The sequence below is a fragment of the Alosa pseudoharengus genome, unplaced genomic scaffold (genome assembly GCF_046254945.1).
Source record: "Alosa pseudoharengus isolate Yale_2024_CS ecotype anadromous, Long Island Sound unplaced genomic scaffold, YU_APseudo_1.1 YU_APseudo_1.1_scf_12, whole genome shotgun sequence".
Classification (NCBI taxonomy): Eukaryota; Metazoa; Chordata; class Actinopteri; order Clupeiformes; family Clupeidae; genus Alosa; species Alosa pseudoharengus.
Window position 1 is genome coordinate 35,228,634 of NW_027468587.1, and position 15,589 is coordinate 35,244,222.

General features: G+C 41.9%; 31 non-coding genes across 31 annotated transcripts; all 31 read left to right on the forward strand.

The window, feature by feature from the left end:
- Window positions 1-68: 68 nt before the first annotated feature.
- On the forward strand, window positions 69-139 carry trnag-ccc (transfer RNA glycine (anticodon CCC)). The gene has a single exon. It is a non-coding gene; the product is annotated as a tRNA-Gly (tRNA).
- Window positions 140-864: 725 nt separating this feature from the next.
- Window positions 865-935, forward strand: trnag-ccc (transfer RNA glycine (anticodon CCC)). The gene has a single exon. It is a non-coding gene; the product is annotated as a tRNA-Gly (tRNA).
- A 725-nt stretch (window positions 936-1,660) lies between these two features.
- Window positions 1,661-1,731, forward strand: trnag-ccc (transfer RNA glycine (anticodon CCC)). The gene has a single exon. It is a non-coding gene; the product is annotated as a tRNA-Gly (tRNA).
- A 326-nt stretch (window positions 1,732-2,057) lies between these two features.
- On the forward strand, window positions 2,058-2,128 carry trnag-ccc (transfer RNA glycine (anticodon CCC)). Its single transcript has one exon. It is a non-coding gene; the product is annotated as a tRNA-Gly (tRNA).
- Window positions 2,129-2,853: 725 nt separating this feature from the next.
- trnag-ccc (transfer RNA glycine (anticodon CCC)) lies at window positions 2,854-2,924 on the forward strand. The gene has a single exon. It is a non-coding gene; the product is annotated as a tRNA-Gly (tRNA).
- Window positions 2,925-3,250: 326 nt separating this feature from the next.
- Window positions 3,251-3,321, forward strand: trnag-ccc (transfer RNA glycine (anticodon CCC)). The gene has a single exon. It is a non-coding gene; the product is annotated as a tRNA-Gly (tRNA).
- Window positions 3,322-3,651: 330 nt separating this feature from the next.
- On the forward strand, window positions 3,652-3,722 carry trnag-ccc (transfer RNA glycine (anticodon CCC)). The gene has a single exon. It is a non-coding gene; the product is annotated as a tRNA-Gly (tRNA).
- Window positions 3,723-4,048: 326 nt separating this feature from the next.
- On the forward strand, window positions 4,049-4,119 carry trnag-ccc (transfer RNA glycine (anticodon CCC)). The gene has a single exon. It is a non-coding gene; the product is annotated as a tRNA-Gly (tRNA).
- A 725-nt stretch (window positions 4,120-4,844) lies between these two features.
- trnag-ccc (transfer RNA glycine (anticodon CCC)) lies at window positions 4,845-4,915 on the forward strand. The gene has a single exon. It is a non-coding gene; the product is annotated as a tRNA-Gly (tRNA).
- Window positions 4,916-5,241: 326 nt separating this feature from the next.
- Window positions 5,242-5,312, forward strand: trnag-ccc (transfer RNA glycine (anticodon CCC)). Its single transcript has one exon. It is a non-coding gene; the product is annotated as a tRNA-Gly (tRNA).
- Window positions 5,313-5,642: 330 nt separating this feature from the next.
- trnag-ccc (transfer RNA glycine (anticodon CCC)) lies at window positions 5,643-5,713 on the forward strand. The gene has a single exon. It is a non-coding gene; the product is annotated as a tRNA-Gly (tRNA).
- Window positions 5,714-6,039: 326 nt separating this feature from the next.
- Window positions 6,040-6,110, forward strand: trnag-ccc (transfer RNA glycine (anticodon CCC)). The gene has a single exon. It is a non-coding gene; the product is annotated as a tRNA-Gly (tRNA).
- A 725-nt stretch (window positions 6,111-6,835) lies between these two features.
- On the forward strand, window positions 6,836-6,906 carry trnag-ccc (transfer RNA glycine (anticodon CCC)). The gene has a single exon. It is a non-coding gene; the product is annotated as a tRNA-Gly (tRNA).
- A 326-nt stretch (window positions 6,907-7,232) lies between these two features.
- Window positions 7,233-7,303, forward strand: trnag-ccc (transfer RNA glycine (anticodon CCC)). Its single transcript has one exon. It is a non-coding gene; the product is annotated as a tRNA-Gly (tRNA).
- A 330-nt stretch (window positions 7,304-7,633) lies between these two features.
- Window positions 7,634-7,704, forward strand: trnag-ccc (transfer RNA glycine (anticodon CCC)). Its single transcript has one exon. It is a non-coding gene; the product is annotated as a tRNA-Gly (tRNA).
- Window positions 7,705-8,030: 326 nt separating this feature from the next.
- trnag-ccc (transfer RNA glycine (anticodon CCC)) lies at window positions 8,031-8,101 on the forward strand. Its single transcript has one exon. It is a non-coding gene; the product is annotated as a tRNA-Gly (tRNA).
- A 328-nt stretch (window positions 8,102-8,429) lies between these two features.
- trnag-ccc (transfer RNA glycine (anticodon CCC)) lies at window positions 8,430-8,500 on the forward strand. Its single transcript has one exon. It is a non-coding gene; the product is annotated as a tRNA-Gly (tRNA).
- A 327-nt stretch (window positions 8,501-8,827) lies between these two features.
- On the forward strand, window positions 8,828-8,898 carry trnag-ccc (transfer RNA glycine (anticodon CCC)). The gene has a single exon. It is a non-coding gene; the product is annotated as a tRNA-Gly (tRNA).
- A 725-nt stretch (window positions 8,899-9,623) lies between these two features.
- Window positions 9,624-9,694, forward strand: trnag-ccc (transfer RNA glycine (anticodon CCC)). The gene has a single exon. It is a non-coding gene; the product is annotated as a tRNA-Gly (tRNA).
- A 326-nt stretch (window positions 9,695-10,020) lies between these two features.
- trnag-ccc (transfer RNA glycine (anticodon CCC)) lies at window positions 10,021-10,091 on the forward strand. The gene has a single exon. It is a non-coding gene; the product is annotated as a tRNA-Gly (tRNA).
- A 330-nt stretch (window positions 10,092-10,421) lies between these two features.
- On the forward strand, window positions 10,422-10,492 carry trnag-ccc (transfer RNA glycine (anticodon CCC)). Its single transcript has one exon. It is a non-coding gene; the product is annotated as a tRNA-Gly (tRNA).
- A 326-nt stretch (window positions 10,493-10,818) lies between these two features.
- On the forward strand, window positions 10,819-10,889 carry trnag-ccc (transfer RNA glycine (anticodon CCC)). The gene has a single exon. It is a non-coding gene; the product is annotated as a tRNA-Gly (tRNA).
- Window positions 10,890-11,617: 728 nt separating this feature from the next.
- Window positions 11,618-11,688, forward strand: trnag-ccc (transfer RNA glycine (anticodon CCC)). The gene has a single exon. It is a non-coding gene; the product is annotated as a tRNA-Gly (tRNA).
- Window positions 11,689-12,014: 326 nt separating this feature from the next.
- On the forward strand, window positions 12,015-12,085 carry trnag-ccc (transfer RNA glycine (anticodon CCC)). The gene has a single exon. It is a non-coding gene; the product is annotated as a tRNA-Gly (tRNA).
- A 330-nt stretch (window positions 12,086-12,415) lies between these two features.
- On the forward strand, window positions 12,416-12,486 carry trnag-ccc (transfer RNA glycine (anticodon CCC)). Its single transcript has one exon. It is a non-coding gene; the product is annotated as a tRNA-Gly (tRNA).
- Window positions 12,487-12,812: 326 nt separating this feature from the next.
- trnag-ccc (transfer RNA glycine (anticodon CCC)) lies at window positions 12,813-12,883 on the forward strand. Its single transcript has one exon. It is a non-coding gene; the product is annotated as a tRNA-Gly (tRNA).
- Window positions 12,884-13,608: 725 nt separating this feature from the next.
- On the forward strand, window positions 13,609-13,679 carry trnag-ccc (transfer RNA glycine (anticodon CCC)). Its single transcript has one exon. It is a non-coding gene; the product is annotated as a tRNA-Gly (tRNA).
- Window positions 13,680-14,008: 329 nt separating this feature from the next.
- Window positions 14,009-14,079, forward strand: trnag-ccc (transfer RNA glycine (anticodon CCC)). Its single transcript has one exon. It is a non-coding gene; the product is annotated as a tRNA-Gly (tRNA).
- Window positions 14,080-14,409: 330 nt separating this feature from the next.
- trnag-ccc (transfer RNA glycine (anticodon CCC)) lies at window positions 14,410-14,480 on the forward strand. The gene has a single exon. It is a non-coding gene; the product is annotated as a tRNA-Gly (tRNA).
- Window positions 14,481-14,806: 326 nt separating this feature from the next.
- On the forward strand, window positions 14,807-14,877 carry trnag-ccc (transfer RNA glycine (anticodon CCC)). The gene has a single exon. It is a non-coding gene; the product is annotated as a tRNA-Gly (tRNA).
- Window positions 14,878-15,207: 330 nt separating this feature from the next.
- trnag-ccc (transfer RNA glycine (anticodon CCC)) lies at window positions 15,208-15,278 on the forward strand. Its single transcript has one exon. It is a non-coding gene; the product is annotated as a tRNA-Gly (tRNA).
- Window positions 15,279-15,589: the final 311 nt, after the last annotated feature.

The following is a 15,589-nucleotide window of genomic DNA, read 5'->3' on the forward strand; positions in this document are numbered from 1 at the left end:
TGCTCTACCACTTTGGAGAAGCAAACTATAGATTGTTTGTAAAAGCATATCCTGCAGAACAAAGACAGGCACCAGTAGTGTAGTGGTATCATACAAGATTCCCATTCTTGTGACCCGGGTTCGATTCCCGGCTGGTGCAGGCCTTTGATTTGCCGGAATTTCGACAAGACTGTACCAGAGTCTTTAGTTCTGTCTGAACATACCTTTCTAAAGACTCATCCTTATGCTCTATGAATGAAAAAACCCTGTCTGATGTCAGACTCCATTGCGGTGCAAACCGTAAATGTCACAGCAAGTATAGACTAACTGCAGAAATCTACCACACCTTTCACTGTTACCGACTGAAGAGGCATCGAAAAAAGTATGATTGTCTTCATTTACTAGGAAACAACTTTTCTGCTCTATCACTTGGGAAAAGCACCCTATACATTGCCCGTAAAAGAATATTCTGTAAAACCTTGTCGGGCACCACTAGTGTAGTGGTATCATACAAGATTCCCATTCTTGTGACCCGTGTTCGATTGCCGGCTGGTGCAGACCTTCGAAGTGATGGAATTTCGACAAGTCTATTCCAAAGTCTTTAGTTCTGTCTGAACATACCTTTCTAAAGACTCACCCTTATGCTCTATGAATGAACAAAAAACGTGTCTCTTGGCAGACTCCATTGGGGTCTAAACCCTAAATGTAACAGCAAGTAAAGTCTTGCGGCAGAAATCTACCACACCTTTCACTGTTACCGACTGAAGAGGCATTGAAAAAAGTGAGATTGGCTTCATGTACTAGGAAACAATTTTTCTGCTCTACCACTTGGGAGAAGCAAACTATAGATTGTTTGTAAAAGCATATCCTGCAGAACAAAGACAGGCACCAGTAGTGTAGTGGTATCATACAAGATTCCCATTCTTGTGACCCGGGTTCGATTCCCGGCTGGTGCAGGCCTTTGATTTGCCGGAATTTCGACAAGACTGTACCAGAGTCTTTAGTTCTGTCTGAACATACCTTTCTAAAGACTCATCCTTATGCTCTATGAATGAAAAAACCCTGTCTGATGTCAGACTCCATTGCGGTGCAAACCGTAAATGTCACAGCAAGTATAGACTAACTGCAGAAATCTACCACACCTTTCACTGTTACCGACTGAAGAGGCATCGAAAAAAGTATGATTGTCTTCATTTACTAGGAAACAACTTTTCTGCTCTATCACTTGGGAAAAGCACCCTATACATTGCCCGTAAAAGAATATTCTGTAAAACCTTGTCGGGCACCACTAGTGTAGTGGTATCATACAAGATTCCCATTCTTGTGACCCGTGTTCGATTGCCGGCTGGTGCAGACCTTCGAAGTGATGGAATTTCGACAAGTCTATTCCAAAGTCTTTAGTTCTGTCTGAACATACCTTCCTAAAGACTCACCCTTATGCTCTATGAATGAACAAAAAACTTGTCTCTTGGCAGACTCCATTGGGTTCTAAACCGTAAATGTAACAGCAAGTAAAGTCTTGCGGCAGAAATCTACCACACCTTTCACTGTTACCAACTGAAGAGGCATTGAAAAAAGTGACATTGGCTTCATGTACTAGGAAAAAAATGTTCTGCTCTACCACTTGGGAGAAGCAAACTATAGATTGTTTGTAAAAGCATATCCTGCAGAACAAAGACAGGCACCAGTAGTGTAGTGGTATCATACAAGATTCCCATTCTTGTGACCCGGGTTCGATTCCCGGCTGGTGCAGGCCTTTGATTTGCCGGAATTTCGACAAGACTGTACCAGAGTCTTTAGTTCTGTCTGAACATACCTTTCTAAAGACTCATCCTTATGCTCTATGAATGAAAAAACCCTGTCTGATGTCAGACTCCATTGCGGTGCAAACCGTAAATGTCACAGCAAGTATAGACTAACTGCAGAAATCTACCACACCTTTCACTGTTACCGACTGAAGAGGCATCGAAAAAAGTATGATTGTCTTCATTTACTAGGAAACAACTTTTCTGCTCTATCACTTGGGAAAAGCACCCTATACATTGCCCGTAAAAGAATATTCTGTAAAACCTTGTCGGGCACCACTAGTGTAGTGGTATCATACAAGATTCCCATTCTTGTGACCCGGGTTCGATTCCCGGCTGGTGCAGGCCTTTGATTTGCCGGAATTTCGACAAGACTGTACCAAAGTCTTTAGTTCTGTCTGAACATACCTTTCTAAAGACTCATCCTCATGCTCTATGAATGAAAAAACCCTGTCTGATGTCAGAATCCATTGCGGTGCAAACCGTAAATGTCACAGCAAGTATAGACTAACTGCAGAAATCTACCACACCTTTCACTGCTACCGACTGAAGAGGCATGGAAAAAAGTATCATTGTCTTAATTTACTAGGAAACAACTTTTCTGCTCTATCACTTGGGAAAAGCACCCTATACATTGCCCGTAAAAGAATATTCTGTAAAACCTTGTCGGGCACCACTAGTGTAGTGGTATCATACAAGATTCCCATTCTTGTGACCCGTGTTCGATTGCCGGCTGGTGCAGACCTTCGAAGTGATGGAATTTCGACAAGTCTATTCCAAAGTCTTTAGTTCTGTCTGAACATACCTTTCTAAAGACTCACCCTTATGCTCTATGAATGAACATAAAACGTGTCTCTTGGCAGACTCCATTGGGGTCTAAACCGTAAATGTAACAGCAAGTAAAGTCTTGCGGCAGAAATCTACCACACCTTTCACTGTTACCAACTGAAGAGGCATTGAAAAAAGTGAGATTGGCTTCATGTACTAGGAAAAAAATGTTCTGCTCTACCACTTGGGAGAAGCAAACTATAGATTGTTTGTAAAAGCATATCCTGCAGAATAAAGACAGGCACCAGTAGTGTAGTGGTATCATACAAGATTCCCATTCTTGTGACCCGGGTTCGATTCCCGGCTGGTGCAGTCCTTTGATTTGCCGGAATTTCGACAAGACTGTACCAGAGTCTTTAGTTCTGTCTGAACATACCTTTCTAAAGACTCATCCTTATGCTCTATGAATGAAAAAACCCTGTCTGATGTCAGACTCCATTGCGGTGCAAACCGTAAATGTCACAGCAAGTATAGACTAACTGCAGAAATCTACCACACCTTTCACTGTTACCGACTGAAGAGGCATCGAAAAAAGTATGATTGTCTTCATTTACTAGGAAACAACTTTTCTGCTCTATCACTTGGGAAAAGCACCCTATACATTGCCCGTAAAAGAATATTCTGTAAAACCTTGTCGGGCACCACTAGTGTAGTGGTATCATACAAGATTCCCATTCTTGTGACCTGGGTTCGATTCCCGGCTGGTGCAGACCTTCGAAGTGATGGAATTTCGACAAGTCTATTCCAAAGTCTTTAGTTCTGTCTGAACATACCTTTCTAAAGACTCACCCTTATGCTCTATGAATGAACAAAAAAAACGTGTCTCTTGGCAGACTCCATTGGGGTCTAAACCGTAAATGTAACAGCAAGTAAAGTCTTGCGGCAGAAATCTACCACACCTTTCACTGTTACCAACTGAAGAGGCATTGAAAAAAGTGACATTGGCTTCATGTACTAGGAAAAATTTTTTCTGCTCTACCACTTGGGAGAAGCAAACTATAGATTGTTTGTTAAAGCATATCCTGCAGAACAAAGACAGGCACCAGTAGTGTAGTGGTATCATACAAGATTCCCATTCTTGTGACCCGGGTTCGATTCCCGGCTGGTGCAGGCCTTTGATTTGCCGGAAATTCGACAAGACTGTACCAAAGTCTTTAGTTCTGTCTGAACATACCTTTCTAAAGACTCATCCTTATGCTCTATGAATGAAAAAACCCTGTCTGATGTCAGACTCCATTGCGGTGCAAACCGTAAATGTCACAGCAAGTATAGACTAACTGCAGAAATCTACCACACCTTTCACTGTTACCGACTGAAGAGGCATAGAAAAAAGTATGATTGTCTTCATTTACTAGGAAACAACTTTTCTGCTCTATCACTTGGGAAAAGCACCCTATACATTGCCCGTAAAAGAATATTCTGTAAAACCTTGTCGGGCACCACTAGTGTAGTGGTATCATACAAGATTCCCATTCTTGTGACCCGGGTTCGATTCCCGGCTGGTGCAGGCCTTTGATTTGCCGGAATTTCGACAAGACTGTACCAAAGTCTTTAGTTCTGTCTGAACATACCTTTCTAAAGACTCATCCTCATGCTCTATGAATGAAAAAACCCTGTCTGATGTCAGAATCCATTGCGGTGCAAACCGTAAATGTCACAGCAAGTATAGACTAACTGCAGAAATCTACCACACCTTTCACTGCTACCGACTGAAGAGGCATGGAAAAAAGTATCATTGTCTTAATTTACTAGGAAACAACTTTTCTGCTCTATCACTTGGGAAAAGCACCCTATACATTGCCCGTAAAAGAATATTCTGTAAAACCTTGTCGGGCACCACTAGTGTAGTGGTATCATACAAGATTCCCATTCTTGTGACCCGTGTTCGATTGCCGGCTGGTGCAGACCTTCGAAGTGATGGAATTTCGACAAGTCTATTCCAAAGTCTTTAGTTCTGTCTGAACATACCTTTCTAAAGACTCACCCTTATGCTCTATGAATGAACATAAAACGTGTCTCTTGGCAGACTCCATTGGGGTCTAAACCGTAAATGTAACAGCAAGTAAAGTCTTGCGGCAGAAATCTACCACACCTTTCACTGTTACCGACTGAAGAGGCATTGAAAAAAGTGAGATTGGCATCATGTACTAGGAAACAATTATTCTGCTCTACCACTTGGGAGAAGCAAACTATAGATTGTTTGTAAAAGCATATCCTGCAGAACAAAGACAGGCACCAGTAGTGTAGTGGTATCATACAAGATTCCCATTCTTGTGACCCGGGTTCGATTCCCGGCTGGTGCAGTCCTTTGATTTGCCGGAATTTCGACAAGACTGTACCAGAGTCTTTAGTTCTGTCTGAACATACCTTTCTAAAGACTCATCCTTATGCTCTATGAATGAAAAAACCCTGTCTGATCTCAGACTCCATTGCGGTGCAAACCGTAAATGTCACAGCAAGTATAGACTAACTGCAGAAATCTACCACACCTTTCACTGTTACCGACTGAAGAGGCATAGAAAAAAGTATGATTGTCTTCATTTACTAGGAAACAACTTTTCTGCTCTATCACTTGGGAAAAGCACCCTATACATTGCCCGTAAAAGAATATTCTGTAAAACCTTGTCGGGCACCACTAGTGTAGTGGTATCATACAAGATTCCCATTCTTGTGACCTGGGTTCGATTCCCGGCTGGTGCAGACCTTCGAAGTGATGGAATTTCGACAAGTCTATTCCAAAGTCTTTAGTTCTGTCTGAACATACCTTTCTAAAGACTCACCCTTATGCTCTATGAATGAACAAAAAAAACGTGTCTCTTGGCAGACTCCATTGGGGTCTAAACCGTAAATGTAACAGCAAGTAAAGTCTTGCGGCAGAAATCTACCACACCTTTCACTGTTACCAACTGAAGAGGCATTGAAAAAAGTGACATTGGCTTCATGTACTAGGAAATTTTTTTTCTGCTCTACCACTTGGGAGAAGCAAACTATAGATTGTTTGTTAAAGCATATCCTGCAGAACAAAGACAGGCACCAGTAGTGTAGTGGTATCATACAAGATTCCCATTCTTGTGACCCGGGTTCGATTCCCGGCTGGTGCAGGCCTTTGATTTGCCGGAAATTCGACAAGACTGTACCAAAGTCTTTAGTTCTGTCTGAACATACCTTTCTAAAGACTCATCCTTATGCTCTATGAATGAAAAAACCCTGTCTGATGTCAGACTCCATTGCGGTGCAAACCGTAAATGTCACAGCAAGTATAGACTAACTGCAGAAATCTACCACACCTTTCACTGTTACCGACTGAAGAGGCATAGAAAAAAGTATGATTGTCTTCATTTACTAGGAAACAACTTTTCTGCTCTATCACTTGGGAAAAGCACCCTATACATTGCCCGTAAAAGAATATTCTGTAAAACCTTGTCGGGCACCACTAGTGTAGTGGTATCATACAAGATTCCCATTCTTGTGACCCGGGTTCGATTCCCGGCTGGTGCAGGCCTTTGATTTGCCGGAATTTCGACAAGACTGTACCAAAGTCTTTAGTTCTGTCTGAACATACCTTTCTAAAGACTCATCCTCATGCTCTATGAATGAAAAAACCCTGTCTGATGTCAGAATCCATTGCGGTGCAAACCGTAAATGTCACAGCAAGTATAGACTAACTGCAGAAATCTACCACACCTTTCACTGCTACCGACTGAAGAGGCATGGAAAAAAGTATCATTGTCTTAATTTACTAGGAAACAACTTTTCTGCTCTATCACTTGGGAAAAGCACCCTATACATTGCCCGTAAAAGAATATTCTGTAAAACCTTGTCGGGCACCACTAGTGTAGTGGTATCATACAAGATTCCCATTCTTGTGACCCGTGTTCGATTGCCGGCTGGTGCAGACCTTCGAAGTGATGGAATTTCGACAAGTCTATTCCAAAGTCTTTAGTTCTGTCTGAACATACCTTTCTAAAGACTCACCCTTATGCTCTATGAATGAACATAAAACGTGTCTCTTGGCAGACTCCATTGGGGTCTAAACCGTAAATGTAACAGCAAGTAAAGTCTTGCGGCAGAAATCTACCACACCTTTCACTGTTACCGACTGAAGAGGCATTGAAAAAAGTGAGATTGGCATCATGTACTAGGAAACAATTATTCTGCTCTACCACTTGGGAGAAGCAAACTATAGATTGTTTGTAAAAGCATATCCTGCAGAACAAAGACAGGCACCAGTAGTGTAGTGGTATCATACAAGATTCCCATTCTTGTGACCCGGGTTCGATTCCCGGCTGGTGCAGTCCTTTGATTTGCCGGAATTTCGACAAGACTGTACCAGAGTCTTTAGTTCTGTCTGAACATACCTTTCTAAAGACTCATCCTTATGCTCTATGAATGAAAAAACCCTGTCTGATCTCAGACTCCATTGCGGTGCAAACCGTAAATGTCACAGCAAGTATAGACTAACTGCAGAAATCTACCACACCTTTCACTGTTACCGACTGAAGAGGCATCGAAAAAAGTATGATTGTCTTCATTTACTAGGAAACAACTTTTCTGCTCTATCACTTGGGAAAAGCACCCTATACATTGCCCGTAAAAGAATATTCTGTAAAACCTTGTCGGGCACCACTAGTGTAGTGGTATCATACAAGATTCCCATTCTTGTGACCTGGGTTCGATTCCCGGCTGGTGCAGACCTTCGAAGTGATGGAATTTCGACAAGTCTATTCCAAAGTCTTTAGTTCTGTCTGAACATACCTTTCTAAAGACTCACCCTTATGCTCTATGAATGAACAAAAAAAACGTGTCTCTTGGCAGACTCCATTGGGGTCTAAACCGTAAATGTAACAGCAAGTAAAGTCTTGCGGCAGAAATCTACCACACCTTTCACTGTTACCAACTGAAGAGGCATTGAAAAAAGTGACATTGGCTTCATGTACTAGGAAAAAATTTTTCTGCTCTACCACTTGGGAGAAGCAAACTATAGATTGTTTGTTAAAGCATATCCTGCAGAACAAAGACAGGCACCAGTAGTGTAGTGGTATCATACAAGATTCCCATTCTTGTGACCCGGGTTCGATTCCCGGCTGGTGCAGGCCTTTGATTTGCCGGAAATTCGACAAGACTGTACCAGAGTCTTTAGTTCTGTCTGAACATACCTTTCTAAAGACTCATCCTTATGCTCTATGAATGAAAAAACCCTGTCTGATCTCAGACTCCATTGCGGTGCAAACCGTAAATGTCACAGCAAGTATAGACTAACTGCAGAAATCTACCACACCTTTCACTGTTACCGACTGAAGAGGCATCGAAAAAAGTATGATTGTCTTCATTTACTAGGAAACAACTTTTCTGCTCTATCACTTGGGAAAAGCACCCTATACATTGCCCGTAAAAGAATATTCTGTAAAACCTTGTCGGGCACCACTAGTGTAGTGGTATCATACAAGATTCCCATTCTTGTGACCTGGGTTCGATTCCCGGCTGGTGCAGACCTTCGAAGTGATGGAATTTCGACAAGTCTATTCCAAAGTCTTTAGTTCTGTCTGAACATACCTTCCTAAAGACTCACCCTTATGCTCTATGAATGAACAAAAAACTTGTCTCTTGGCAGACTCCATTGGGTTCTAAACCGTAAATGTAACAGCAAGTAAAGTCTTGCGGCAGAAATCTACCACACCTTTCACTGTTACCAACTGAAGAGGCATTGAAAAAAGTGACATTGGCTTCATGTACTAGGAAAAAAATGTTCTGCTCTACCACTTGGGAGAAGCAAACTATAGATTGTTTGTAAAAGCATATCCTGCAGAACAAAGACAGGCACCAGTAGTGTAGTGGTATCATACAAGATTCCCATTCTTGTGACCCGGGTTCGATTCCCGGCTGGTGCAGGCCTTTGATTTGCTGGAATTTCGACAAGACTGTACCAGAGTCTTTAGTTCTGTCTGAACATACCTTTCTAAAGACTCATCCTTATGCTCTATGAATGAAAAAAACCCTGTCTGATGTCAGACTCCATTGCGGTGCAAACCGTAAATGTCACAGCAAGTATAGACTAACTGCAGAAATCTACCACACCTTTCACTGTTACCGACTGAAGAGGCATCGAAAAAAGTATGATTGTCTTCATTTACTAGGAAACAACTTTTCTGCTCTATCACTTGGGAAAAGCACCCTATACATTGCCCGTAAAAGAATATTCTGTAAAACCTTGTCGGGCACCACTAGTGTAGTGGAATCATACAAGATTCCCATTCTTGTGACCCGGGTTCGATTCCCGGCTGGTGCAGGCCTTTGATTTGCCGGAATTTCGACAAGACTGTACCAAAGTCTTTAGTTCTGTCTGAACATACCTTTCTAAAGACTCATCCTCATGCTCTATGAATGAAAAAACCCTGTCTGATGTCAGAATCCATTGCGGTGCAAACCGTAAATGTCACAGCAAGTATAGACTAACTGCAGAAATCTACCACACCTTTCACTGCTACCGACTGAAGAGGCATGGAAAAAAGTATCATTGTCTTAATTTACTAGGAAACAACTTTTCTGCTCTATCACTTGGGAAAAGCACCCTATACATTGCCCGTAAAAGAATATTCTGTAAAACCTTGTCGGGCACCACTAGTGTAGTGGTATCATACAAGATTCCCATTCTTGTGACCCGTGTTCGATTGCCGGCTGGTGCAGACCTTCGAAGTGATGGAATTTCGACAAGTCTATTCCAAAGTCTTTAGTTCTGTCTGAACATACCTTTCTAAAGACTCACCCTTATGCTCTATGAATGAACATAAAACGTGTCTCTTGGCAGACTCCATTGGGGTCTAAACCGTAAATGTAACAGCAAGTAAAGTCTTGCGGCAGAAATCTACCACACCTTTCACTGTTACCAACTGAAGAGGCATTGAAAAAAGTGAGATTGGCTTCATGTACTAGGAAAAAAATGTTCTGCTCTACCACTTGGGAGAAGCAAACTATAGATTGTTTGTAAAAGCATATCCTGCAGAATAAAGACAGGCACCAGTAGTGTAGTGGTATCATACAAGATTCCCATTCTTGTGACCCGGGTTCGATTCCCGGCTGGTGCAGTCCTTTGATTTGCCGGAATTTCGACAAGACTGTACCAGAGTCTTTAGTTCTGTCTGAACATACCTTTCTAAAGACTCATCCTTATGCTCTATGAATGAAAAAACCCTGTCTGATGTCAGACTCCATTGCGGTGCAAACCGTAAATGTCACAGCAAGTATAGACTAACTGCAGAAATCTACCACACCTTTCACTGTTACCGACTGAAGAGGCATCGAAAAAAGTATGATTGTCTTCATTTACTAGGAAACAACTTTTCTGCTCTATCACTTGGGAAAAGCACCCTATACATTGCCCGTAAAAGAATATTCTGTAAAACCTTGTCGGGCACCACTAGTGTAGTGGTATCATACAAGATTCCCATTCTTGTGACCTGGGTTCGATTCCCGGCTGGTGCAGACCTTCGAAGTGATGGAATTTCGACAAGTCTATTCCAAAGTCTTTAGTTCTGTCTGAACATACCTTTCTAAAGACTCACCCTTATGCTCTATGAATGAACAAAAAAAACGTGTCTCTTGGCAGACTCCATTGGGGTCTAAACCGTAAATGTAACAGCAAGTAAAGTCTTGCGGCAGAAATCTACCACACCTTTCACTGTTACCAACTGAAGAGGCATTGAAAAAAGTGACATTGGCTTCATGTACTAGGAAAAAATTTTTCTGCTCTACCACTTGGGAGAAGCAAACTATAGATTGTTTGTTAAAGCATATCCTGCAGAACAAAGACAGGCACCAGTAGTGTAGTGGTATCATACAAGATTCCCATTCTTGTGACCCGGGTTCGATTCCCGGCTGGTGCAGGCCTTTGATTTGCCGGAAATTCGACAAGACTGTACCAAAGTCTTTAGTTCTGTCTGAACATACCTTTCTAAAGACTCATCCTTATGCTCTATGAATGAAAAAACCCTGTCTGATGTCAGACTCCATTGCGGTGCAAACCGTAAATGTCACAGCAAGTATAGACTAACTGCAGAAATCTACCACACCTTTCACTGTTACCGACTGAAGAGGCATAGAAAAAAGTATGATTGTCTTCATTTACTAGGAAACAACTTTTCTGCTCTATCACTTGGGAAAAGCACCCTATACATTGCCCGTAAAAGAATATTCTGTAAAACCTTGTCGGGCACCACTAGTGTAGTGGTATCATACAAGATTCCCATTCTTGTGACCCGGGTTCGATTCCCGGCTGGTGCAGGCCTTTGATTTGCCGGAATTTCGACAAGACTGTACCAAAGTCTTTAGTTCTGTCTGAACATACCTTTCTAAAGACTCATCCTCATGCTCTATGAATGAAAAAACCCTGTCTGATGTCAGAATCCATTGCGGTGCAAACCGTAAATGTCACAGCAAGTATAGACTAACTGCAGAAATCTACCACACCTTTCACTGCTACCGACTGAAGAGGCATGGAAAAAAGTATCATTGTCTTAATTTACTAGAAAACAACTTTTCTGCTCTATCACTTGGGAAAAGCACCCTATACATTGCCCGTAAAAGAATATTCTGTAAAACCTTGTCGGGCACCACTAGTGTAGTGGTATCATACAAGATTCCCATTCTTGTGACCCGTGTTCGATTGCCGGCTGGTGCAGACCTTCGAAGTGATGGAATTTCGACAAGTCTATTCCAAAGTCTTTAGTTCTGTCTGAACATACCTTTCTAAAGACTACTCACCCTTATGCTCTATGAATGAACATAAAACGTGTCTCTTGGCAGACTCCATTGGGGTCTAAACCGTAAATGTAACAGCAAGTAAAGTCTTGCGGCAGAAATCTACCACACCTTTCACTGTTACCGACTGAAGAGGCATTGAAAAAAGTGAGATTGGCATCATGTACTAGGAAACAATTATTCTGCTCTACCACTTGGGAGAAGCAAACTATAGATTGTTTGTAAAAGCATATCCTGCAGAACAAAGACAGGCACCAGTAGTGTAGTGGTATCATACAAGATTCCCATTCTTGTGACCCGGGTTCGATTCCCGGCTGGTGCAGTCCTTTGATTTGCCGGAATTTCGACAAGACTGTACCAGAGTCTTTAGTTCTGTCTGAACATACCTTTCTAAAGACTCATCCTTATGCTCTATGAATGAAAAAACCCTGTCTGATGTCAGACTCCATTGCGGTGCAAACCGTAAATGTCACAGCAAGTATAGACTAACTGCAGAAATCTACCACACCTTTCACTGTTACCGACTGAAGAGGCATCGAAAAAAGTATGATTGTCTTCATTTACTAGGAAACAACTTTTCTGCTCTATCACTTGGGAAAAGCACCCTATACATTGCCCGTAAAAGAATATTCTGTAAAACCTTGTCGGGCACCACTAGTGTAGTGGTATCATACAAGATTCCCATTCTTGTGACCTGGGTTCGATTCCCGGCTGGTGCAGACCTTCGAAGTGATGGAATTTCGACAAGTCTATTCCAAAGTCTTTAGTTCTGTCTGAACATACCTTTCTAAAGACTCACCCTTATGCTCTATGAATGAACAAAAAAAATGTGTCTCTTGGCAGACTCCATTGGGGTCTAAACCGTAAATGTAACAGCAAGTAAAGTCTTGCGGCAGAAATCTACCACACCTTTCACTGTTACCAACTGAAGAGGCATTGAAAAAAGTGACATTGGCTTCATGTACTAGGAAAATTTTTTTCTGCTCTACCACTTGGGAGAAGCAAACTATAGATTGTTTGTTAAAGCATATCCTGCAGAACAAAGACAGGCACCAGTAGTGTAGTGGTATCATACAAGATTCCCATTCTTGTGACCCGGGTTCGATTCCCGGCTGGTGCAGGCCTTTGATTTGCCGGAAATTCGACAAGACTGTACCAAAGTCTTTAGTTCTGTCTGAACATACCTTTCTAAAGACTCATCCTTATGCTCTATGAATGAAAAAACCCTGTCTGATGTCAGACTCCATTGCGGTGCAAACCGTAAATGTCACAGCAAGTATAGACTAACTGCAGAAATCTACCACACCTTTCACTGTTACCGACTGAAGAGGCATAGAAAAAAGTATGATTGTCTTCATTTACTAGGAAACAACTTTTCTGCTCTATCACTTGGGAAAAGCACCCTATACATTGCCCGTAAAAGAATATTCTGTAAAACCTTGTCGGGCACCACTAGTGTAGTGGTATCATACAAGATTCCCATTCTTGTGACCCGGGTTCGATTCCCGGCTGGTGCAGGCCTTTGATTTGCCGGAATTTCGACAAGACTGTACCAAAGTCTTTAGTTCTGTCTGAACATACCTTTCTAAAGACTCATCCTCATGCTCTATGAATGAAAAAACCCTGTCTGATGTCAGAATCCATTGCGGTGCAAACCGTAAATGTCACAGCAAGTATAGACTAACTGCAGAAATCTACCACACCTTTCACTGCTACCGACTGAAGAGGCATGGAAAAAAGTATCATTGTCTTAATTTACTAGGAAACAACTTTTCTGCTCTATCACTTGGGAAAAGCACCCTATACATTGCCCGTAAAAGAATATTCTGTAAAACCTTGTCGGGCACCACTAGTGTAGTGGTATCATACAAGATTCCCATTCTTGTGACCCGTGTTCGATTGCCGGCTGGTGCAGACCTTCGAAGTGATGGAATTTCGACAAGTCTATTCCAAAGTCTTTAGTTCTGTCTGAACATACCTTTCTAAAGACTCACCCTTATGCTCTATGAATGAACATAAAACGTGTCTCTTGGCAGACTCCATTGGGGTCTAAACCGTAAATGTAACAGCAAGTAAAGTCTTGCGGCAGAAATCTACCACACCTTTCACTGTTACCGACTGAAGAGGCATTGAAAAAAGTGAGATTGGCATCATGTACTAGGAAACAATTATTCTGCTCTACCACTTGGGAGAAGCAAACTATAGATTGTTTGTAAAAGCATATCCTGCAGAACAAAGACAGGCACCAGTAGTGTAGTGGTATCATACAAGATTCCCATTCTTGTGACCCGGGTTCGATTCCCGGCTGGTGCAGTCCTTTGATTTGCCGGAATTTCGACAAGACTGTACCAGAGTCTTTAGTTCTGTCTGAACATACCTTTCTAAAGACTACTCATCCTTATGCTCTATGAATGAAAAAACCCTGTCTGATGTCAGACTCCATTGCGGTGCAAACCGTAAATGTCACAGCAAGTATAGACTAACTGCAGAAATCTACCACACCTTTCACTGTTACCGACTGAAGAGGCATGGAAAAAAGTATGATTGTCTTCATTTACTAGGAAACAACTTTTCTGCTCTATCACTTGGGAAAAGCACCCTATACATTGCCCGTAAAAGAATATTCTGTAAAACCTTGTCGGGCACCACTAGTGTAGTGGTATCATACAAGATTCCCATTCTTGTGACCTGGGTTCGATTCCCGGCTGGTGCAGACCTTCGAAGTGATGGAATTTCGACAAGTCTATTCCAAAGTCTTTAGTTCTGTCTGAACATACCTTTCTAAAGACTCACCCTTATGCTCTATGAATGAACAAAAAAAACGTGTCTCTTGGCAGACTCCATTGGGGTCTAAACCGTAAATGTAACAGCAAGTAAAGTCTTGCGGCAGAAATCTACCACACCTTTCACTGTTACCAACTGAAGAGGCATTGAAAAAAGTGACATTGGCTTCATGTACTAGGAAAAATTTTTTCTGCTCTACCACTTGGGAGAAGCAAACTATAGATTGTTTGTTAAAGCATATCCTGCAGAACAAAGACAGGCACCAGTAGTGTAGTGGTATCATACAAGATTCCCATTCTTGTGACCCGGGTTCGATTCCCGGCTGGTGCAGGCCTTTGATTTGCCGGAAATTCGACAAGACTGTACCAAAGTCTTTAGTTCTGTCTGAACATACCTTTCTAAAGACTCATCCTTATGCTCTATGAATGAAAAAACCCTGTCTGATGTCAGACTCCATTGCGGTGCAAACCGTAAATGTCACAGCAAGTATAGACTAACTGCAGAAATCTACCACACCTTTCACTGTTACCGACTGAAGAGGCATAGAAAAAAGTATGATTGTCTTCATTTACTAGGAAACAACTTTTCTGCTCTATCACTTGGGAAAAGCACCCTATACATTGCCCGTAAAAGAATATTCTGTAAAACCTTGTCGGGCACCACTAGTGTAGTGGTATCATACAAGATTCCCATTCTTGTGACCTGGGTTCGATTCCCGGCTGGTGCAGACCTTCGAAGTGATGGAATTTCGACAAGTCTATTCCAAAGTCTTTAGTTCTGTCTGAACATACCTTTCTAAAGACTCACCCTTATGCTCTATGAATGAACAAAAAAAACGTGTCTCTTGGCAGACTCCATTGGGGTCTAAACCGTAAATGTAACAGCAAGTAAAGTCTTGCGGCAGAAATCTACCACACCTTTCACTGTTACCAACTGAAGAGGCATTGAAAAAAGTGACATTGGCTTCATGTACTAGGAAAAAAATTTTCTGCTCTACCACTTGGGAGAAGCAAACTATAGATTGTTTGTTAAAGCATATCCTGCAGAACAAAGACAGGCACCAGTAGTGTAGTGGTATCATACAAGATTCCCATTCTTGTGACCCGGGTTCGATTCCCGGCTGGTGCAGGCCTTTGATTTGCCGGAAATTCGACAAGACTGTACCAAAGTCTTTAGTTCTGTCTGAACATACCTTTCTAAAGACTCATCCTTATGCTCTATGAATGAAAAAACCCTGTCTGATGTCAGACTCCATTGCGGTGCAAACCGTAAATGTCACAGCAAGTATAGACTAACTGCAGAAATCTACCACACCTTTCACTGTTACCGACTGAAGAGGCATAGAAAAAAGTATGATTGTCTTCATTTACTAGGAAACAACTTTTCTGCTCTATCACTTGGGAAAAGCACCCTATACATTGCCCGTAAAAGAATATTCT